The sequence below is a fragment of the Callithrix jacchus genome, chromosome 17 (assembly GCF_049354715.1).
Source record: "Callithrix jacchus isolate 240 chromosome 17, calJac240_pri, whole genome shotgun sequence".
In the NCBI taxonomy this organism is placed as follows: domain Eukaryota; kingdom Metazoa; phylum Chordata; class Mammalia; order Primates; family Cebidae; genus Callithrix; species Callithrix jacchus.
Window position 1 is genome coordinate 56,957,056 of NC_133518.1, and position 24,619 is coordinate 56,981,674.

At 37.8% G+C, this 24,619-nt stretch overlaps 1 long non-coding RNA gene and 1 other non-coding gene across 2 annotated transcripts in view; one reads left to right on the top strand and one right to left on the bottom strand.

Annotated features, from left to right (window-relative positions):
- The window catches only part of LOC118148953 (uncharacterized), a 37,717-nt gene extending 13,211 nt beyond the window's left edge, over positions 1 to 24,506 (bottom strand). The window contains exons 1-2 of the long non-coding RNA XR_004736073.3: positions 24,171 to 24,506; positions 8,881 to 9,103 (exon numbers count right to left, since the gene is read on the bottom strand). This is a non-coding gene — a long non-coding RNA (uncharacterized LOC118148953). The remainder of the gene's footprint in view (positions 1 to 8,880; positions 9,104 to 24,170) is intronic.
- On the top strand, positions 9,463 to 9,603 carry LOC118149091 (U4 spliceosomal RNA). Its single transcript, XR_004736247.1, has one exon. It is a non-coding gene; the product is annotated as a U4 spliceosomal RNA (small nuclear RNA).
- Positions 24,507 to 24,619: the final 113 nt, after the last annotated feature.

Here is a 24,619-nt window from a genome sequence, read left to right on the forward strand (position 1 = left end):
CCCAATGAACACAGTCTTGCTTCTATATTCCTTATGTAGGCATTGTAAGGAGGAATTGTAGACCTATGAGAGTGAAAACAATAAAACTTCTAGAAGAAAATATAGGACAAGAACTTTGTGATCTTGGGTGGGACAAAGAGTTCCTAGTTACTATATCAAACGCATGATCCTTAAAGGGAAAAAATGGATAAATTGAACTTCATCAAACTTGAAAACACTTGTGCTTCAAAAGACACCACTGAGGCAATGATTAGGCAAGACCACACTGGGAGAAAATATTTGCAAGTCATATATCTGACAAAGGACTTTATCCAGAATATATAGAACAAAGTGCTACAAGTTATAAGAAAACAACCCAATTGTAAAATGACAAAATATTTGATAGACATTTTACCAGAAAAGAAATATAAATGGCTAATAAGCATATTAAAATGCTCAATATAATTAGTCATTTGAGAAATGCAAATTAAAATCAATGATATACCTCTGTACACTTGTGGAATGGCCTTAGTTAAAAAGACGGACAGACATCACCAAATGTTGGGAAGGATGTGTATGGAGAAACCAGAAACTTCATGCACTGCTGGTGGGAATATTAAATGGTACAGCTATTCTGGAAGCAGTTAAATAGCTTTTTTGAAAAAATTAAACCTTCTGGCCAGGCGCGGTGGCTCATGCCTGTAATCCCAGCACTTTGGGAGGCCGAGGTGGGCAGATCACAAGGTCAAGAGATCAAGACCTTTCTGGCCAACATGGTGAAACCCTGTCTCCGCTAAAAAAAATACAAAAATTAGCTGGGCGTGGTGGTGTGCGCCTATAGTCCCAGTTACTCGGGAGGCTGAGGCAGGAGAATTGCTTGAACCCAGGAGGCGGAGATTGTAGTGAGCTGATTGTGCCACTCCCACTCCAGCCTGGGGCCTGGTGACAGAGCAAGACTCTGTCTCCAAAAACAAACAAAACAAAACAAAAAATTAAACCTTCTATACCACCCAGCAATTCAACTTCTTGAATCTGTGCAAGAGAAAATGTAATGTCCATGCAAAGACACATACACAAATGTTCACAGTGGCAGTATTTATAATGACCAAAAACTAAAAACAACCTAAAAGTTCATCTACTGGTGAGTAGACAACAAAATATGGTGTATCAATACAGTGGAATGTTACTTAAAAAAAAAAAGAAATAAAGTACTTGCCACAACATGAATGGACCTCAATAAAAGTGCTAAGTGAAAGAATTCAGATGTAAAAGATTACATGTTGCGTGATTCCATTTATACGAAATGTCTAGAAAAGGCAAGTTGATACAGACAGAAGGCAGATCAGAGGTTGCCTAGGGTTGGAGGCGAGAGCAGGAATTAATTGGAAATGGTCATGAGGAAGCTTTTTGGGAGAATGGAAATGCTCTAAAATTAGAGTGTGGTTTTACTCTATAAATTTACTAAAAATAAGTGGATTGTATACTTTCAACTGGTGAATTTTATGGCATGCAAATTACACTTCAATAAACCTGTTTTTTTTTAAAAACAACAACAACAACAACTAATGGCCGGTACAGTGGCTCACGCCTGTAATCCCAGCACTCTGGGAGGCCCAGGCAGGTAGATCACTTGAGGTCAGGAGTTTGAGACTGGCCTGGCAAACATGGTGAAACCCTGTCTCTACTAAAAATACAAAAAAAAAAAAAAAAATTAACTAGGCGTGGTGGCAGGTGCCTGTAGTCCCAGCTACTCAGGAGGCTGAGTCAGAAGAATTGCTTGAACCTGGGAGGTGCAGGTTGCAGTGAGCCAAGATCACGCCACTGCACTCCAGCCTGGGCGACAGAGCAAGACTCTGTCTCAAATAAATAAATAAATAAATAAAAATAAACACAACTAATAGTATCCCGTGTGCTTGACCTGCGCAGAGTCATTTGATCTATCACTCTAATATTAACTTTGTTATTTGCTAGCCACATTAGCCAAGACCTTTTGTGCCCAGGGAAGTTCATTATTCACTTCAGCAATTGACCAGTATTCTGTATCATTTTAAAGACTGAGTATTAAAACAGTAAAGGGCAGATCAGATAACAAAGATGCCTACTCTTTCATGTAATGGTTACTGTGCTGAGAAAATCCAACTTGTTTCAATAGCTGCCAACCTATAAAGTTATTTAGAGAGGTCTGGGCTGGGCGCGGTGGCTCAAGCCTGTAATCCCAGCACTTTGGGAGGCCGAGGCGGGTGGATCACGAGATCGAGACCATTCTGGTCAACATGGTGAAACCCCGTCTCTACTAAAAATACTAAAAATTAGCTGGGCACGGTGGCGCGTGCCTGTAATCCCAGCTACTCAGGAGGCTGAGGCAGGAGAATTGCCTGAACCCAGGAGGCAGAGGTTGTGGTGAGCCGAGATCGCGCCATTGCACTCCAGCCTGGGTAACAAGAGCGAAACTCCGTCTCAAAAAAAAAAAAAAAAGAGGTCTGGATAAGTGCTGTGGACATTTTTGTAGACAAATACTTCCTTCCCCTCACTCAGGGCTGAAACTTTTCTTTCAGATTTATTTGGTCATGTTTACACTCTCCCGCCATTGAGAAGACAGGCTTAGCAAGCGGGATAGAGGAGTCAACACAGATTCTAAGAGAAGTCGGAAGTCACTAATTCGAATTCCAACTCTAATAAGGCAGTGAAGTAATATGCAACAGTGTCTGGGGATTCGTAAAGTTCTCTATGCATATTAGCTGGTATTATTATAATTCAGGAAGTCTACAGTGTTTGGTTTGGTTTGGTTTTTTGAGACAGAGTTTCGCTCTTGTTACCCAGGCTGGAGTGCAATGACGCGATCTCGGCTCACCGCAACCTCCGCCTCCTGGGTTCAGGCAATTCTCTTGCCTCAGCCTCCTGAGTAGCTGGGATTACAGGCACACGCCACCATGTCCAGCTAATTTTTTGTATTTTTAGTAGAGATGGGGTTTCACCATGTTGACCAGTATGATCTCGATCTCTTGACCTCGTGATCCACCTGCCTCAGCCTCCCAAAGTGCTGGGATTACAGGTGTGAGCCACCTACAGTGTTTTTTAAAAGTTTTAAATGTTGGCTTATCTTAAAATCAGAGAGTCTATATTGAATTATTACCAGTACGAATCCATGATTGCCACAATTTTGAATTGAACTCAGTGTCCTTTCTCCCAAACTTTTAACTTGCCCACTTGTTTAAAGACCTTTCTTAAGCCCTTGAGGCTGAAATTCATCCCCAGATCTTGCCTATTTGCCTTTTGATATATTCCCAGGTTCTCTTTGCTGTATGTCATCAGCATCTGAGCTTATGACAGCAAGCTTTTGTCTTGCTTCTCCCTTTTATTATCCTTTAGATTATGTCCTGACCCAACATGTTTTCCCATCTAAAACATGCAGTGGCTCACTAGCACCTCTTCTTTTACTATCCAACCTCAGCCAATAGTTTCTCTTCTCACATCTCCCCAACATAGATCCCCTTCTCCAATGAGAACACCCCCTTCCCTGATCTACTCATTCTTGCCTCAATCTTAGGTTATGTCAGGAAGACCCCCATTATTTTTAAATGTTTTCTTCAAGCATCATCCCAAGACTCTTTTTGTAAATAGTAAATTAGAAGGAGGGTTATCCTTGATCTCTCTGTGTTCCTCACTCTGTCCATTTTCCTAGACACCCAGTGCTCCATGATTCTGGGTTTCCACTGAGGCTTCCCCGAAGTGGGCTTCTAAGTGATACCTTCCCTTGACCAGTCTATCTACATTTACGTTTCCCCGATTTTCAGATCTTTTAGGAACTTGACTTGATAAACTAATTAATATTATGAAATAAACAAATCTACACATTTGACCCCTGTCAAGAATATCTCATTTTAAAATGGGGCAATCTGAGACATAATGCAATATCCCAACAACTACTAATAATGTAGAATGTGACACAAATGGAAGGCGACATACAATGGAGGTGAGGGAAGTACACAGACAGGTACATTATCCCAAGGTCCTTGACATTACTTTTTGTAAGCGCTCACTCTGCCTGCTAAAATGCTGCCTTATCCCTCTGTGATGTGTGTTCCAAGTCTTTTCTGGCACAGCATTCCTGGAGGCACAGAGGTTTAGGAGTTGAAAGACCTGGATCTCAGTCCTGGCTCAGCTATTGACTAGATGTGTGACTTTGGGCAAGTCACTCAAACTCTCTGGGCCTCAGTTTTCTCACCTGTACACTCGGGATCATAATATTTAGTTTGTGGAGTGGTTGTGAGGGTCGGATGAAATAAGATATACAAACCACCTAGCAAAAGTGTCTAGCACATAGTAAGAAGTAAACAAAGAGGTAACAGATCACCTTGTGAAGCCCTGCCTTTGAGTAATGCCATGGAGATATGCTGCCATCTCCTCAAACTGTTCTCAAAGACAGGGACTTATCTTTCCTTATGTTTTGTTCATAATTACAGTGGTTCCCTTATTTGTGTGTGTGTGTGTATTTATATATATTTACTTGTCCCCATATCATTTCATAAGATATTCAATAAGGCTTGTGTCTTTAAATGAAGCATTTAAGAAAATAATTAACTTCAAATTTACTTTTAGTCTTTAGGTAGTGTAAATCTATATAAAAAGTCAAAGCTAAGGGGTCACTTAGTCTACCCCAAAATACCATTGCCTAGATTTTTTTTAATTGAAGAGATCTCTAGTAACATATTACAACATGAAGACTTTTTGGAAGTCATAGTGCTTCTACACACATTCGTGTTGTAATCCAAACGCTTCTTCTCTTTTGTGAAAAAGTCTTCAATCTTTCTAAACAGCTGAGTAATTTAGCCACCAGTCTTTTCCTGTGGTAGATGCTAAGTAGGTCTCATATTCTAACCAATATGTAATATGAGTCTTTAGGACTGGAAAATAAAGAATTGTTCACTAGTAGTATATTATATGCATAGGATAATGCAGTAGTTAAGAGCATAATTTTAGCTTCAATTAGAAGACCAGCTCTTGCTTTCTTAGAAAACTTGCACTCCCTCAGCCTCTTTCCTCAAATGGAAATGGGATAATACTTGAACCTACTACACAGAGTTAAAATGAAAGTAAATGGAAATAATGAATACAAAGTGATTAGCACAGTGTCTGCCACACAGTAAGTTCTCAACTGTTACTTTGTTGATAAAGTTATCATTTTAATAGCCCAGCCATCCTACTTGCAAACATTCTTCTTATGGACCTAGAAATTTCCATATCCTAGAGGTCTACAGGAAAAGCCAAGTTATATAACAGCCTGCGTTTTTCTGATTCCTTGTTCACTCATTCTGAGGACACTTGAGTCACATATTTTTAAAAAAGTTTTCTTTTCTTTTTAGTTTTATGTACACATAATAATTGTAATAATTGTACATATTTATGGGGAGATGTGATATTTTGATACAAGCATACAATGTGTAATGATCAAATCAGAGTAACTGGGATTTCCACCACCTCAAACATTTATCATTTCTTTGCATTGGGAATATTCCAAATCTACGTTTCTAGTTATTTTAAAATATACCATATATTATTTTTAAAAATTATAGTAAAATATGCATAACATAGATTTTTCCATCTTAACTGTTTTTAAGTGTACAGTCAAGTGGCGTTAAAAGTACATCGACATGGTTATGCGGCCAACCTCCAAAACATTTTTCATCTTGTAAAACTGAAACTCTGTACCCAGTAAACACAAACTTCTCACTCCTGTCTCTCCCCATCCCCTGCCAACCACCATTCTTTCAGTCCCTCTGAATTTGACTAATATGGGTACCTCATATAAGTTGAATTATACACTATTGGTCCTTTATGACTGGTTTATTTGATTTAGCATAATGTCCTCAAGATTCATCCATGTTGCAGCATGTGTCAGATTCCCTTCCTATTAAAGGCTGAATACTATGCCATTGTGCATATACGTCACATTTTGTTTATCCATTTATCTGTCAATGAACACTTGGGTTGCTTCCACTTCTTGGCTATTGTGAATAATGCTGTTATCAACATGGATGTACAAATACTTCCTCAAGACCCTGTTTTCAATTCCTTTGGGTATATCCTCAGAAGTAGAATTGCTGCATCACATGGTGATTCTATTTTTCATTTTTTGAGGACCTGACATATTGTTTTCCATAGTGTGAACCACCCTTTTAGGGGTCCTTATCAAGTTCACACAGAGGCCATGACATGCAGCTTCACAAGCTGTCCCATCTTGTCTCTTGTTCTGCTTACACAGAGATACCTGCTGTGCAGCAGCTACTATGGGCCAAAGGTTCCCCTGCCCTACTGCTGACCTTGATGTCTGCCAATATCCTTGACATCTGCCTGATATTCTGTGAGTTAGTGTTGTCTGCACCTTGGGTGGTATCTCTTGTCACAGCCAAGGCTGCCTATAACAATTAAGGTTTATTGAGGACATTATATGACGGGCTGAGCTAAGTACCTTGCTGCATTATCTCATTTAATCCTCACCACAACCTTTTAGACTGGCCCAGAATACCAGCTCCTTAGACCAGGGTGGTTCTTACACTTGAATGCACGTTTGATTCAAGAAACAGAGGGACTTAGATAATCCTGATGCCCAGCAAAGGCCCTGTGCTAATTAAATTGGAAACTGAAAAGTTTTTACAAAGATGAACAGCTGATTCCAATTTACAGCCAGCTTTGAGAAACAGAGATTTTAGATCCTTGTTCAAAGTGTGGTCTGGCCGATTGAGCTGACCAGAAATGCAATCTCTTGTGCAATACCTTAAACCTACTGAATCAGAATCCACATTTTAACAAGAGCCCCCTGGGTTTTGTATGCACATTGAAGTTTGAGAAGCACTGCCTTAGACCACAGAACATTTAACTCCGACAAATAAATCCAGTAAGGCAATAAAACTTTCACCTGAGGGTCTCTAAGTGATTCCTAATCATTAGCTAATTCATCTTCCTAACAGGACACTACACCTATTTTAGAGATGCATAAAGAAAGGCGCATTTGTAATTTTAATTATTTGTTTATCTCTCATTGTTGAATATTCTAATTTCCAGGCTGAAGCATTATGACTCATTAAATAATTCCCTCCCTTATAATCCCTAAACCAATTTCTAAAGTAAAAATCAAATGCAGTAAGCAACCAAATGAAGGCAAGCCACATCTATAAAGAGAAAAACGTTCCTTTTTACCCGTAGGGCCAGTTCTTCCCTGTTTGCTCTGTTGCCTCTTCTGTGTATCTGATGACTACCAAAAATGTTTCCTGTCAGATTTTTTGCAAGCTTTTACTTGCAGAGTCCTATTTGCAGAGTCTCAGCTTCTCCCAAGAATTTAGCACATCACATGCATGTAGGTCCTATTTTCTTAGCACTCTCCTAACCTTTTCAGCTTTATACTAAAACAACAAATTAGCATTCACCTTTGCCAAACCCACAAATATTTGTACAATTAAGCAGCAAGCTTTGTAGTTAGAAAGGGAAAGAGAGTTCCTTTGCGTTTGTGGCGCCTAGTAGACGTTATTTGGGAGGTTTGGCTAGATTAAGTCAGATTAGCGATATCGGATAAACAGGGCCACTGTCAAGACATTTAACAATACATTGAAGCATTCTGTGTAAAGGATGTATAATTCAATAGCTTTGATATGTGGTAGTTCTCAGTAGCTCCCAGGGAGGTGGCCTGTAGAGAAATTCATCGGTAAATCATCAGAAGAAGAGATTTTATTGGATTTTAGAAAATTAACAATCAAGGAATATGGCTGAGACAAAACCCAAAGCTCTAGAGGGTAACCAAGGTGAAGGCTTTCTGACCCCAGACCCTATTAGACTTCTTTATTTCCAGGGATATTGTGAGCTAATCTTCTGTAAATGATCTATGCCCACTCTATTCATGGCTGCATCCTGACCAGGCCACCTTTGGTTTCTGGTCCCCTGGCCAGTCACAATGCAAAAGCAGGCCAGAGTTCAATGGAAGCCAGATCCATGCCTGGAGCAGATATGGTGTGTAGCTTCCGTTTCCTGTTCTCATTCTAACAGTAACTGTTTCTTTGCCTCATTCTTTTTGGAGAGGTGGAGTGTATTATCCTTAAGATGAATGTCTCTATTTTAAAACAGGGCTTTGTGAACAAAACCTCACCTCTCTTGAAGGGAAAGCATAGAGGGGAGGCTGGAGCAGAGTAGAAGTCTGAGTGGAGAAGAGTACTGTTAGCTGTGCCTTTGGAAGTAAGAACCTATTTGAAATACAGTCCAAAAGCAAAACCGTAACCACAGTTGTATTCAGAGGACTCGGGTATCATAATTTACTTGGGCTAGAAGAAAAGATCCCCATGTAAAAACACATGGAAAGGGAAAAAGGAAAACGTTCAACCAAAGAGAAGAATTTTGAAATTTGAATGTGTCAGCCAGGCCCATCCTGAAATGTCATCAGTCTTGCAAGCTTTAGAGGAGGTTGTTCAGTTTACTTTGACCAGCCAGGGTGAGCACAATCCACCTCTATTGCTTTTAGTCCTCAGCAATCTTTCAGATTCTCTTCATTACCAGAAGAAAGGAATGGAAGTTTCCTGCCCATGGTAAAACATTCAGATTCCCCAATGGACAGCTGGTGGGAATCTGACCGTTATTTCCCAAGCTTCCTTTGCTTAACAAACTTGGTCACAATCTTTTATTCTGGGAGGAAGAAAAACCATTACATTAAGGATTTTCTTAAGGATTTCTCATGACAATCTAGTACTGGTTTTCATGAAAATAGTGCTTTTGCATTTTCTAATAGCCCCTAATTTTTTAAGGATTAGATAACAAGGGGATATAGGAAGAACAAACTAGTCTCCCCTGATGTATTTGAAATCACCCTTCCCCTTCTTTTCAGTGACTTGGCCACTGTTAATCAACTATGCTGTGTACCTGATGGCTCTTTTCCCAAGGTGAGCTTGTATCTCAGATGGTTCCTTAATGATCTTCCAGGAAGGTCTTCTATCTTCTGATACAATGGACTCTGGTAGCACACACCACCAGTCACCCAGAATGTCTAGTAGTGAGCAGAGTTTCAACTCCAGCTGAGACTCCCCCGTGCTTATCCAATGTAGAAACCAAAGAATTCAACGGGCTTGACTCCAAGTATGCATACCTGCATGACCACAAGTGACTGCATCAGGCATTCTCCAGGGTATAAATATGAGAATAAGACTGATAGCCAACATTTCTTAAGTCCTTATTACATGCCAGTTTGATTACAGGTGTATTGTATTCATTGATTACAGTGTATAATAGATTCAACCTCATAGAAATTAAGTGATTATTATTATTTCTTTTTAATACGAGGGAAACTGAGGTATAGAGAAGCGAGACAACTTGCTCAAGGTCTCATAGCCAGTAAGCAGTAGGGCAAGGATTTGAACCAAGTACTTCAGCACCAGAGCCTGCCCTTTAACCACTGTGATATTCTGAGGAGACTCAAACATGTTATTTCAGATAATTGAAGCAGTCAGCTTTGTGTACTGGCGGTATCATAGTCAATGAGGTTTATTCAAGGCATGATTATTGCTAACTGAAAACTTTTCCCAATACCCTGCCATGACAACTTGAAATATAGTTGGCATTGGCAATTTTTGACAGTCTCTACGGAGACTGAATTAAAAAAAAAGCAGTTATACCTAAGTCAATTGACCCTGAAAATGGAGATTTCCTACCTTTTCCAAGGCTTTCAGTGAATTCCTAGAAGCAGTAGTCTTTGAGCAGTCCCTCAGTAGGTTGTCACAGGTGCTGACTTTCACATGGAGCACCCATCATATTAGATGTGCATAACAGAAGCCAATGCTCTACAGTGATAGAAATGTCCTTTCAAAAGGGAAGTACACCTCTCCCTGAGAGTCCTAAACCTTTATAAAGACTCTTCCTTATGTCATCAGTAGTAAATGTCCCACTGCTTTTTATATCACTAGGAATGAAAACTTGGCTGTAAATAGTGGCTTTCTCCGCCGTGGCACACTCCTATAATGCTTGTACATTTCCTGCTTCCCGCATTTCATGATAGAGCCTCTGTGTGCTTGGCAAAATGGTCCAAACATTGCAGTCATCCCTAATACCTACAAAGCAGCTAAAGAATAGAAAAGGTGTATGTAACTGACAGATTTGAGAGCAGAAAAGGTCATAGCCCTTTTTTTTTGGTTTGCTTTGAATAAATCAAATCTAGGTCTAGCTATCACTCCAAATTATGAGAGATCTATCATTGGCCAATTTTCCATTTCAAGGACTATCTTCCCCTATCTTTGCTCATAAAATATCTTAGTGGTTTACACAGTCCAGAGTACTAAAGGAGGATCTAGGTTCTCAGGCCACCGTGTAGTTTTTTGCTCAAACCTGGATGGATTATTTTAAATTCTAGCTCTGTTGTCATTCAGCTCCTTGCATACCAAGCTCAGTCTCGGGAACCTTTCAGGCCATAGCGCCTGAAGGCCCAGCCCACATGGGTACCATGCAGTCAACCTCACATGGTGGTCACATGGCAATCTAGCTTCTGCCCCTTGTATTACAATTTTTTATCTTCCTTTTCCAGAATGTAGAGTCATTCAGAGTCAGGCTAATGTTCTCAATGTTTGAAATATACAGCCTCCTTTATGACAGAATGGCAGAAACACCCTCATGAAGCTTCTCTCTAGTCACATTGCTCTTTCTCCAAGACACAAGCCTGCCTGCAGCACAGCTGGTTGAATGAACCTAAGCTTCAAGGACTATGCTCCCTGAACCACTTAACCCAAACCCAGCTCTTCCTAGTTTCATGGTGATTTCCCCTAGGGACCTTCTTCCCCTGACTCTAGGCCCAAGAATCATAAGGCAAAATCTTTTCTAAGCACTTTGTATGTTTTAAGTCACTTAATCCTCCACATAATCCTATGAAGTAGGTACCATTATTATCTCTGTTTGATAGATGCAAAAAACTGAGGCATGAAATGCTTTTGTAACTTTAACAAGATCAAACAGCGGTAGAACCATGATTCAGATTCTCTACTTGCTCTGAAATGTGGCATCTGAAACGTTACAAGACACAATGTTATCAACTCCCCACATCAATAGTCTTTAGGAACATAATGCTGGCCCTGACCAGAAAGAAAGGAGATACTGCATTTCATCTCTGATGAGACTATAGCAGAAAAATTTCACCACCACTGCAGTCTACGGGTGAATTTCTCAGAACATTGTTTTAGAGAAACAAATGTCTCTAAGGCCTATAGTCAGGCAAGATGGTCTCTGAGAAATCACCATGAGAGTAGGAAGAGCTGTTGCTGAATTGAGCGGTTCAAGGAGCATAGTCTCTGAAGCTTACTTTCAACCAGTTGTGCTGCGGACAGGCTTGCAGCTTGGAGAAAGAGCAATGTGAATGACTATAAAGAGCCCTAGAGTTCCAAGCAAATGTTTTAAGCTGGGTATTGTCCTCTGTCACATCTTGAAAGAGACATGGAGGCTTGGGTACAAATATATATCAACATCAGCTACCACAACCAAGGCAGGAGGCTAAAGCTCACTATAGCAGGCCACGCCATGGGCTGTGGTAACTGTGCTAGCAGCCACAAGGAAGGGATCTGTTGGGGCCATCCTGGTTTTTGTTTGAATACCAGTCCATCAGCAATGATTGTAGCTCATTACGGAGTTACTAGTTTCTGGGAGCAGTGTAGCCCATTAGGCTCAGTGGGTACATCTGAGTGATAGCTCTATTATCGCTGTGAAACCAGCAGGGCTGTTTATTATAGGACACTTGCCACCTTTTGAGTTTCCTTGACTCAAAAATATAGTGGACTGGGAGAGAATTTTCATTAGAGAATTTTAAAAAAGAGGAGAAGACTTTGGAATCCAGCAAGCTTGTGTTCAAATTCTGACTCTGCCATTCCGTCACAACTCGTCCTTGGAGAGAAATTATTATACTTCTCTGAGTTTCCATTTCTAACTTCTAATATTGAAATCATCTGTCCTATCCCTGTGATTGTTGTCTGTATTTAGTGAGATGATGTTTTCCAATTCACTGACTCAATGTTAATGTCTGGTGTATCATCAATACCCGATGGATAATGGAAACATTATGATTATTATTTCTTAAATCTTCCCTAACTTTATTTCCTTACCTGCAAAATGGTTTTGCCTCACAAAGCTGTTGCGAAGAATAATTTAAAATGATTATTAATTCAAAGTGCATCAAAGAGAAAGCACCCACACTGTATAGATTTCTAAAGGCAAGATAAGCACAGTGTCTGCATGCATTCTCTTGCTCAAATGCCCCCTAGATGGTTTTTCATGAGGCCTTGCTGTAGAATGACTCGATTTTCTCATTTTGGTGAAACTTTTTGAAAGTAGCAACACAATAAAACCTTGTTATATTGCCTGTCTATACCCACATTCAACATTTTCCTGCCGGTAATATTCCCAGTTGCTTGATAAATGAGAACAACATGGTCTTCTGTGTATCTTTTGGTCTTCAAAGGACTCCTCTGCCTGCCCCTGGCAGTAAGGTCCTCAGACATGTCTTTTTATACTGTTATTTAGTGGAGCCCTGCATCCTTTTTAACAGCATTGGCCTCCCTAACTAATGTCATGGGTTCTAGCTACCTTGGCAGTCATGGTATATTTTCCATTGCTCATGTGCAAGGCAAACGTATTGTCAGCTTCCATTGCAGCTGCTCAACTTCGGAAAAGAAAGAAATGTGAAGGTCCGAGAAACATGCTTTAAATGGACTTCCTTTTTTTCACCCTTGGGTTGAATCTTTGAAGATCAACACTTACAATTACATTTTGGCTTTAATGTGATAATAAAGAGGTAATTCTTTTTTTTTTCCCAGTTTTATGTGCTTCAGTGTAATTGTGATACTGCTGATCATTTGTTTGACTCATGCCACGCAAATTTGACCTCTAGGCATCTGTGCCAATAAAGGATTTAAACTTAAAGCAGAAGAACAGTTAATTAGTCTTCATTTATAACAATCTGATGAGTTGGGAAGCTTTGAAGCGAAGAGGTTCAATTGCCAAAGAAGGAGGCTAATTTTATACATTACACAGGAGAAGGTCCAGAAATAACCTTCTTACAAATGCTACTTGAAGCCAGCATTTCAGATCCCCTAAATTAAAAGGTATAAGCATCCGTGGTCAAATTTAGAAAGCTACTAAAATCTCATGAACTCCTTTTGAAAACCTATTTGGAGCAATGCTCTCCACTTAGCTTTTACTGAAGTCCAAACACATAGGTTAAAAACTATATGGTTTTTAATTTACGTAAGCTTACTAAAGTTGTCCTGTCCTTCTTGGCTGTTAAGAGGATAATATTTTTTAAGGTTATAATTTATTGCTGCTCACTAATTCCATGGCATGTTATATTCAAAAGTATTATGAGAACATACAGAATGGTGTTCCCTAGGGACTACTTTTCACTTGACTGAGATAGCCTTCACACTCTAACCCCATATGAAAAGGCCTTTAATAGACTACTGTGTCTGCTCTGGGAGTCTAATTCAGTGAGACAAAATGGGATATAATGTGAACACGGACATACAAAAAGATATGCATGTCCTTGAGAAGAGAGGAGTTACTAATCAAATGAAGTTATGATATAAAATATAAAATCAATATATTTAATGAATAAAATAATGATTTTATTGAGCATTAGTCATTTACCTGCTATACCTATATTATCTAATTTGTTTCTCTTAAAGACTCCAATAAGCTTGGTTTTGCTATCCCCACATTGTGGATTAGTAACTAAAACTCAAAACAGGTAACTTGTCAAAAGTTGCAGGAGTTATGGAATCTGAATCCTGTTGTGTATAGATGATATCAGCACGGACAGGGCAAAAGTGGGAAGACTAGGAAGATATTCTCCCTCTTTTTTTCAGGGAAGGTGAAGTGAGAAGACAAAGAATTACTGGGGAATTTCTCACTTTAGTTTCATGTTTAGCAAATTTAAATAATGTAGGAAAATTTTGATGGTTCCAGGGACAAAAATGACATGTAAGTTCACAGAAGTCCCATATTTTTATTAAATATGCATAGTCAAATTTCAAGTGCAAATACTGAAATAGAGTTAGACTGTATAACTTCCAAACTAATGAAAAGGGGAACATGCAATAAAAAAGAAAATGCCCATTTTTTTTAATGCAAGAAAGTAGAAGAAAGCATAGAAGAAAAAAAGCACAGAAGAAGAGATGGTAGATTCAAATGTAAGCACATTAGTAATTGCAACAAGTGTATTTTGACAAGATTCTTAAATTAAAACTCAGAGATTTTCAGTTTGGATTTTCACAGTTTGGTATATGCTTGTTATAAGACAAAAATCCAAAAAATAAAAATATGGAAAGCCTAAAAACAGAGGGTTAGAAAACACTCAAAATACTAACAAAAGGGAACTGTTATAATTGTAATCATAACAAACTAGATGTTAAAACGAAAACCATTCTTAAGAGTAAGGCAGTTATGTACATTTTCTATTGCTCTGTAAGAAATGTCACAACTTGGGCTTAAAAAACACCAATTTATTATCTCACAGCAAACATGGGTCAGATGTCCGGTACAACACGGCTAGACTCTGTGCTTAGGATCTTGAAAAGATGATGTCAAAGCGCTGGCAGACTGTATTCTTACCTGGAGACCTGAGGGGGCAGTGATTGGCTTTAAACACTTTCTGGTTGTTGGCTGAAAATATTTCCTTGTGCTGTATAATTGAGGTCTCCATTGCCTTGCTAGCTGTGAACCAGGGACTGTATTCAGTTCTTAAAGGCTACTATCAGGTCTTCATACTGGATCCTTGCCATCTCAGAAACAGAGACCCCTCTTGCACCCAATCTTTGTTCATACGTCAAATCTATCTGACTTCTGTTTCTGCCCCTGGTCAGAAAAAATCTCTCCGCATAAAATTTCGTGTGAGCCTTTTATGCCTACTCTAGTCATCTCCCTTTTTTAAGTTTAAAAGTGCCACAACATAATGATGGGGGGAAAGCCATCAAAATCGTAGTCCCAGGGATTACGTAGTATGTGCATAGCAAGGGAACAGGAAATATTGGGATACATTTGTGGAATTCTGCTTACCACAAAGGGCACTATGATAATTGAATATGGAAGGAATCCATATCTTTAGACTAAAAGGGGAAATTTGCCAGAAAAACATAAAAATCTAAATGTCTATGCATCATTAAAATATTTCAAAATAAGTAAATCAATAGTTGGTAGAAATCAGGGAGAAAATTACATATCCATGATCATAGTGAGACATTTCAATATACTCCTTCCAAATGTCCACAAATTTAATAAAGCAAGACTATTTCAAGGACAAAACTAAGAAACTTGTGATACTGGACATTTATGGAATATTACAAAAAAGAAAACACATTCTTTTCAAATAACATGAAAACACTATGTACTGGGTTAAAAAATAAATTTTTTAACTAATTTCAAAGAATCACTACTATAAAGACAATATTCCTTGTAATCCAATTACATTAGAAGTCAATAAAAAGACAAAAACATATATTTGGAAACAAAATGACATAAATTCAGATAAGGTGGCCAAAGATGTATTTCTATGGAATATAACAAAACACAAGAACTAAACAATAATGAAAATATTAAGATCAAAATGTAGAATTTTGCCAAAGTTGTACCCAGAGTGAAACCTGTACCATTAAATGCTTATGTCAAAAAAAAAAAAAAAAGAAAGAAAGGCTGGAAATGAATGTGTCCAACTTAAGAAGTTTGAGAAAATTTCAACAAGATGAGAAAGAAAGAAAGTAGAAAAATTTAAAAATAGAAAACAGAACACAATAGAGAAAGGCCCGAAAGCCAAAAGTTGGTTCATTGAAAACAAGAATCAAATAGAGAAATCTGTCCAAAAATGATAAATAAAAAAAGACACTAAAAATAGTGTTAAAAAGTAGAAAACACATATCCAGCAGATGTTTTTAAAATAAGACAATATTATAAACAATTGTAGCAATAAAGTTAAACCATAGAAAAGATGTGAAAATTCCTAGAAAAATGTCACTTACAAATACTATGGTTTGAATGTGCCCCTCCAAAAAGAATGCATTAGAATTTATTTTTCAATGTAATGGTATTGGGAGGTGGGACCTTTAAGATGTATTTAGGTTGTGAGGGCTCCACTCTCATGAATGGACTAATGGTGTTATCATAAGAACAGGTTTATTGTGAAAGAGAAGTTAGGCCCCGTTTTCATATGTACTCTTCCCTTCTGCCTTCTGCCATGGGGTGATGCAATAAGAATGCCCTTTGTTAAATGTTGGCACCTCAGTGTTGGACTTCCTAGCCTCCGGAACCATGAACCAGTCCATTTTTGTTCAGCTTAAATCACCCAGTCTGTGGAATTCTGTGATAGCAGCACAAAACCGACTAAGACACTAAACTTTCTCAAGAATTGCAAAGCTTGCATAACTCTATAAACTCTAAAAAAATTAATCAGTAGCTTAAAATTTTCTACAAAGAATATACCAGTTCCAGATGGCTTTTTAAGTGAGTTATACAAAACTTCCAAAAAACCCAAATTACTCTAAACTCATAAAACTTTCTATAAAATATAGGAAACCAAAAAAATTATAATTCAATTTATGAATGTTGTAAGGCTAATATTAAAGCCAGACAAAGGAGAGAATAAGGAATTTGTATCTGTGTTCACATATAATGATGTAAACACAGATACAAACTTTTAAAACAATGTATGGACAAAATAGTTCGGGCAGCAAATAAAAGAGACAATATATCATGACAGTTGGATTTATCACACTTAAATAAGGACAGTGTGTTAGAAAAATTTATAAACATAAGTTATACTATTGAAAGATTAAATAAGGCCAGATGCAGTGGCTCAGGCCTGTAATCCCAAAACTGAGAGGCCCAGGTGGGAGGATCACTTCAGCTGAGGAGTTTGAGACCAGCCTGGGCAACATAGCAAGCCCCAATCTCCAAAAAATAAAAAGATTAAAAAAAATTTAAAAAGAAGACTAAATAAAAATACATATGATCTTCATGATATAGGCAAAATAGACATTTGATGCACTTAGGCATCTGATAATGATTTTTAAAATTCCCTTAGAAATAAACATGTATTTTAGCCTGCGAAAGTTATCACCAAAAGATAAAGCAAATACCTTTCTTAATGGTGAGAATGTTCCTCTGAAGTCAGGAGCAAGACAAAAGTGGCCACTACTTACTACTTACATTCAAGACTGAATTTGAATTCACAGCCATTGGAATAAAACAACAAAAAAAAGGTTTAAAGCATATGAAAGAGAGAAAGATATTTCCTAAATAAAACACAAAAATAACTAACTATGTAAGAAAAAATTGACAAATTAAACTGCCATAACGCTAACTCATTCTGATGATTAACAGGACACAGAGGGGGCCACACCATTTAAAATCAAATGAAGAAAGAATTAAAAGGAAGAAATAATGTCTGTTGATTGAGTCAACAGACAATAAAGGAATAAGGAATGTGACCATTTTCATAAGTTGGTGGCTTTTTTTGTGTAAGTTTCATAGTCTACTTCTTGACTAACGAGTAGAGCAAGAGATCATTAGAAATCTCTCTCAATTTTTGCTATATTGAAAGACTTTTTCCACAAATATCACTTAAAGACATGACTTCCCTTTTATCATGTTCCTGAAATAAAGGGAATAAGGTAAAATACCAATTGTTTACTCTACCCAGCAAGGAAGATGTTGGCCATGAAAACAGAGCCTTACTCTCTTGTATTGTCTCTGGGAGTCCAAAATAGTATGATATCTACAGGAAGGGAATTTGGCAAAAATTGCTGGGTAAAGAGTAAATGCCCATTTATTCTTTGAACCAGTGATTTCATTTCTAGGTATCTAGTTCAGCTAGGTACCTGATATAACTATGAAAAAAATATATGCATTAAGATATTCATTACAGAACTATTTTTAAAAACAAAGGTCCAAAATCAACCCAAATAGTTAACCATACGAGACTGATTGAATAAACTATAGTGTAGCTGTAGAATGGGGTATTATACAGTTAAAAGAAATAAGAAATTCCTTTGTATGCCACTGCAAGATTTTCAAGTTGTACCTGAAGTCAGAAAAGCAAAGTGGATAAAAATTCATATAGCAAACTACTGTTTAGCTAAAAGGATATATCTATTTAGAGATAGATATAAAATATATCTACTTATATTTAAGAAATAAACTATGCAACAGTTAAGCTATAATTTGATTTTTTTTAAACTATATAATAATCTTTGGAGAAAGTAATTTTAAAAAGTTACCTGTGGTTTACAGGAAAAGGGCGGGACTAGAGGATAGAAATAGATGCCAGACTTTAATTTGCCTTATTTGTAGATTTGATTTTCACATCACGTAAATACTTTACACAATGACAAGATAAAGTCAAAATTTAAGAAGTAATTTTTAGAAAGAGAAAATGAGGCCATATGCGATGGCTCATGCATGTAATCCCAGCACTTTGCAAGGCTGAGTCATGCTGATTGCTTGAACTCAGGAGTTTGAGACCAGTCTGTGCAACATGGTAAACTCCCCGTGTCTACACACACACACACACACACAAATATATATATATATATATATATATATATGCATAGTGGCGCATGCCTGTAGTCCCAGCTACTTGAGAGGCTGAGGTGGAAGGATGTCTTGAGCCCAGGAGACAGAGGTTTCATCAAACTGATATGGTGCCACTGCATTCCAGCTTAGCTGACAGACTGAGACTTTGTCTCAAAAAAAAAAAAAAAAAAAGTGGCTCATGCCTGCAATTCCAGCACTTTGGGAGGCCGAGGAAGGTGGATCACAAGGTCAGGATATCGAGACCATCCTGGTTAACACAGTAAAACCCATCTCTACTAAAAATACAAAAAATTAGCTGGGCATGGTGGCACACACCTGTAGTCCCAGCTACTCGGGAAGCTAAGGCAGGAGAAGTGCTTGAAACCAGGAGGCGGAGGTTGCAGTGAGCCAAGGTCATGCCACTCCCCTCCAGCCTGGATGACAGAGAGAGACTCCATCTCAGAAAAAAAAGAAAAAAGAAAGAAAATAAAAAGAAACAAATGGACCTAATGAATTTACAGTTGGTGGCATAATGGCAGAGGGAAACAATTCCATTTTGTATTAAAACTCTGTAATTTGACATTTCTAATGTGATGTATCTTATGTACAAAAATAAAATTTAAAAATCATAAACTATTTTCAGTAATCATATTGTCATTGGTAGAGTAGGTATTGCTATTCTGACCCTGCTGTGCATATACCATGTGATAAAGCAGCTGAATAATTCTGGGATGTTCCAGTTCTATCATTGCTGTTGTCATTGTTGAGAACTGGGTTCTTGGCAAGGGAAAGAGGAGATACACATTTGAGATTGAAGAGCTTATATGAAAATTTCGTGGTCTTGAATTAGAATCAAAAGCATTACTACCACTAATTAATGGTATAGGTATATATCACTGAGCTTTTTCCACTGAAAAAGTATAGAAACTGACTAACTCAGTTAACAGTGATTCATCCTAGTGTCCAGATGATAGTATCCAAATACCATTTCCCACCGAGAGGAGCCTGGACATCTTTAACAAATTGTCGACTCCAGGTTTGAGGCAGCATATGTACAAAATGAGTCTGGAACATCTTGTAGCCGACTGTAAGGAAGTTACTAAAGTTCACTAGAGCCATGTCAAAAAATCTCCTCTTCAATAAAAAAATTAAAATGTGTAAAACTTCAATTGATTGAAACATTTCAAATATGTTAAAATTCATGAGTTTATAATGATACCTTAGAAAATAGGTAATTTTGGGCAGGCTAGAAAACCACATCGCTATTTAGAAATTGATATAGAAGGAGGAAAAATAATATATTTGTCTCCCGTTCTTATATGAAACGCTTCACTAAGTAACCAAAAGTGGATCATGAAAAAGTTTCTTCTTATTACAGTTAATACATGGGGAAGGTGTGATAGGACTAAAATAGCAATGCTTCTTCAGTGAATGAACTAATGAATATCAATATTGATCATTAATGACTGTGATAAGACAAGAACACAAGCTGTCAGATAATACATGCCTCCTGGTAGGAGAAGAAATACTGCCAAACTCTCTTGCCAAAGAAATTAACCTGAATTCAATCAAGTGTTTAACATACAGAATATACTGTGTATACTATATCTTATCTTAATACACAAAAATACAGAGGACACAAGAACATGTTAAATGGCACCACAGGGATGCAATCAGCAAAATCCAGACTGTTGGAAACTTTGTAAGACAAATGGTTATACAAGGAATAGATGGCAGGAAATACATTTCAAAGAAATAGTAATACAGATCTTATTTGGATCGTGACTCAAACAAATAAACTTTAAAAATCGTGAGACAACTGAAAGTTGAACACTGATTAGATATTTGAAAATATTAAGGAATTATTGTGGCATTGTCAAGAGAGACAATAATAGTGTGATTATATTAAAGAAAAAAAGCAACCTGATTTCCTACCAAGGCAGTCTGGTTTCAGCTGAGGAACAAAAGGATTTATGGCAAGTGAAAGGGAAAGACATTCTAAGGAAGCTCCCCTGCCACCGCCCCCACTTCCCCAAGTTTGCAGAATGATATCTATAGAATAACAATAGATGTCCTAGGAAAGAATGCAAAGCCTCATTCTCTTTCAAGATTCTAGGACTATTCATAAACTGTTCAACTATTTTATGTCATCAGCAGAGTTCCTCCAATGAATTACAGCCCTCTATCCGCTTTGGGACCATCCATTACAAGATACAACCAGCAGCCAAGATGCAGTTGGCTCATCTCACTAAGTGTTTTCATAAGCAGATTTATAATGAGAGGAAAATGCATTTTATTGATAGTAACCAGGGCTGCAGAGAACTCCCCCAAATTATTAGGGGTTGTTACAGGGGCAATTTGCAGAGCCTTATTACAATGAGACAGTAAAACAGCCCCCAGCCCTGCTAGCTTTTTAAAATCTACTAAACAATGTGAAACCACAGTTTCATTTTTTTCTTTCTGGCTGGAGATAGTGGAAATGTTCATCACCCAGTGTGAAGTAATATGTGAAACAGGTGTTTTATTCCCTAGCAGGTAAAATGGGTTTGATTCCTGTGAGATGTAGACATTTCAAGGCTACCAGCAAGAGGTCCAGATGGTGTGTATTTTCATATCTAATATTATATAAAAGATTTCAAATGTATCCTGACTCTTAACAAAACCATAAATTCACAGCTTATTGCCATGCTGAACAGCTCTGGTAGCTACTAATTAGTATTACTGTTTTTGCTTTCCTCTTCCAGGGATCACTAGCATATCTGAGCCTTTACATTTTTAGCTTCCAGCAAAAAGACAAAGAATTCCAGGGTAGGAGCCCATCTCACTTAAGGGCCAGCTGCAGGTACAACATTAGAACCTTAGGGGATATACAAATGTTTATGGAGCCATGGGTGGAAACATAAGTTAAGCTTTTAAGGAAAAACACTTTCAGTTGTTCCCTGTTTGGTCATGAAACTATTCCAGAAATATTGTTGAGCATCTTTTAATAATAATAACACCAATAGCAAGCATTATTGCAACTTTATTATAAAACAGGCATTTTTTCAGATTTTGCTACATACACTGTCTCATTCAATATTCTTAATCACCTTTGGAGATACCAGTAGCTCCATGTTACATATTAGGCAACTGAGGTTTAGAAAACTTCAGCAACTTACTCTAGAGCCAATTCAGGTATAACGGGTAGCAGAGTCCTCACTCTTAATAAGAATAGCGTATTCCTTTTTTTGTGTGCAGCATGGTAGCCCAGAAGGCACTGTGTTCACTGTGTGCAGAAGGAGCCCCTTGGAAAGAGTTCTGTGGGATTTATAGGTTATACCATTATAAAGAAAGGAAGTCAAATCAGCAATACAGTGGGCTAGAGTTGCTTCCATTCTAGAAAGCAACAGTCTAGGTCTCAATAAAGGGTAATGAGGTGGCTCATGCTTCCTAAAAACCCTGGGCAGAGTTTAACCTCCTGATTCCATTCTCCTGCCTCCTGCTCTCTCATGCTCATAAATGTATAAAACACAGGTCTGTCAAAGGAACATTTTGCCCCTTCCTAAGACTATTTAATATGCTATATTGAGTTAGGAGGAAGAGAAAATATAGGAGCTAATACTTTGGGGAAACTCCCTGATCTCACGTTGTTCATTTTATGAACAAGCTCCTCTTATTTTCTGTTGAGAAGAGTCAACAGGATTAATTTTTCATGCTAATACCCCAACATTTAAGTTTCCATTGGCACCAAGCTATGCAAAATCTCAAGCCTGCTTCAACCCTGAGAGCATGGAGTGTAAAAAGTAATGTTGGGAGAATCTAGGCTTCTCTTTCTTCCCTTCAGCTTAAAATTGCTTTTACGATTTTCAGTCCATTCCTTTACCTCAGTGGGGTCAGGTATTCTTATTTCCTGAAGTCTTCATGGTAAATAACGTCTGAGGACTCATATAACTTTAAAACTCAGTACCTTCATGCCAGTGCCCTGCTCATAGCTTACATGAGTGGGCTCATCACAATAAAATAAGTGTATTATTTTATTTTGGGGAGCATGATTGATTGGATAGAAACCCATTAAAGCAGAGATTTTGGATTCCATCTTAAAAAAACAAAAATGTGAGCAAAATTTCCCATGGTCTTACCTGCAAAGTGGACTCTAAATGAAAATAGAATTAGAGTTTAAGGAACCATATAGAAATATGACAACATATCAACATTTCTGGGTAAGTTTTGTAGAATAATGTTCATCGTTTTACTTTATACTATTTAATCCCTTGCAGTAATGGAGGCATTGGCATCCTAACTTTCTAGAAGAGCCAAGAGGGCATCACATAAAAAATCAGAGCCCTTAATTTCTAATCCTCATAGTGACTCTTGCAGACAACTATAGCTTGGCTTTCACCTATTTTTGTAGTCTGGTAATTTTCTTCACAAGTGAGAAAGATCTTGACCAACAAAGGTCTAAATAGATTTTTCTCTGTTATGCTCAACTGATTTCTGAAGGAATCCCCATTTGCCCTTTCTCTTCAGGCATGGTAGGCAGAAGTCAGCTGTGAAAGGAGGGATGAAAGCAAGTGAAGGATGCCCTTCACAAGGAACAAGCGATCTCCCTAAATCCAGTGCCGGAGTATGGCTTCAGTTTCTGCTCCCATTTCTCAATGATTATGAGTTTTGTGCCATATCTTCTCCCCTTTATTCCTGCAATATTTGCATTTCATGTTTTTATTCTCTTAATGCCTGAGCAATTTGAAGCTCTCATATTTAGACAATTCCCAGATCTCGTTCCTAAAGCATTGTGATTCCCTTTCAGCTTTTCAGAGGCACATGTGCTAGGAAAGGCACTGAGTCCTCCCTGTCAATCCAATTTGTGATAAGGATTTCCCCAGGTGCACCCATTCCACAGTCCCTGTGTTGTTCTGAGCCTAGTTGGCATCCTTTTGGGAAGCATTTGTATTGCTTTTTCATCTCAGAAAAGATACTCTAGTCACAAACCAGTCATCTGCCTGTTAAGCTGTATTTAGAACAAATCACTCCGAAGCAAAACAACGACGACAACAACAAAAGAGCCACACTTATTTCTTTCTAGAATTTTAACAAAATGTTTGATGTTGTGGAGATTTCCAAACAATTAATGTGAAATTGGGTACTGTTGTTCACATGATTTATTTACCATATATAGAGAACTCAGCTGGAGTGCTACTGTCAATGACGCTCCCAATTAAATTTCAGCGGAGAGTTGGAAAATCAGCAAACTGCTTGTTTCCTAAGAGGAATTATGTTTTCAAAGGATAAAAGTTAATAGGAGTCATAGTGTTCAAAGACCACATGATATAGGAGAACCTACCCCACTGCACCAAAGGATATATCTTGCTTCAAACACTTGATTTCATGTTAACATTTGGTCAGTTATTCAAAGCAGGGGAATCTTCTGCAGGTTGAGAAATATCCTAGTGTTTTTCATAGCCTTCCATATCATGGATCAGGAGCACACACTTGTGCACATGTGTGCATAGACACACACACACACAAAAGAAAGAGAGAATGCTTAATAGGAACACATTTTATAAAAGTGAGATCCCAGGCCCAGGAAATCCCAAACTCTCATAAATTTTACAAATCCAAAACGGAATATTCAAAAAGAACCCAACCTGTTTCTCTTGAGCAACTTTTCAGACTCTCAGTACAGTCCCCATGAGGTCGGCCAGATTTCTGTTCTACAGGATACTGCAAAAAGAGACCAGAAATTTAAAAAGGAGTGATGGTACTACACAAAATAGTAAAAGTGAAATAGAGAAGGTGTGAAGTTAGATCCTTGATTTATGTGTGGAAAGCTAGTGCCAAGAATATTGTTATGGGCCTGGCTCCTAGAGGCAAGATTTGTTAGCAAAAACTGTCTCTAAATATTTATACTCAGCTAAATAATTGCAAAATAATTCCAGATCCCAGCTGGATATCTAGGATCAGAACTAGCTGAAATTAGTAGATCTATGTGATAGTATATTGGTATTTTATCCAGCAAGTACTCTTGCTCAATGATACTTTCAACTTTCAGCATATAATTAACATACTTTTATAACAGCCTTTTCAAGGCACCACA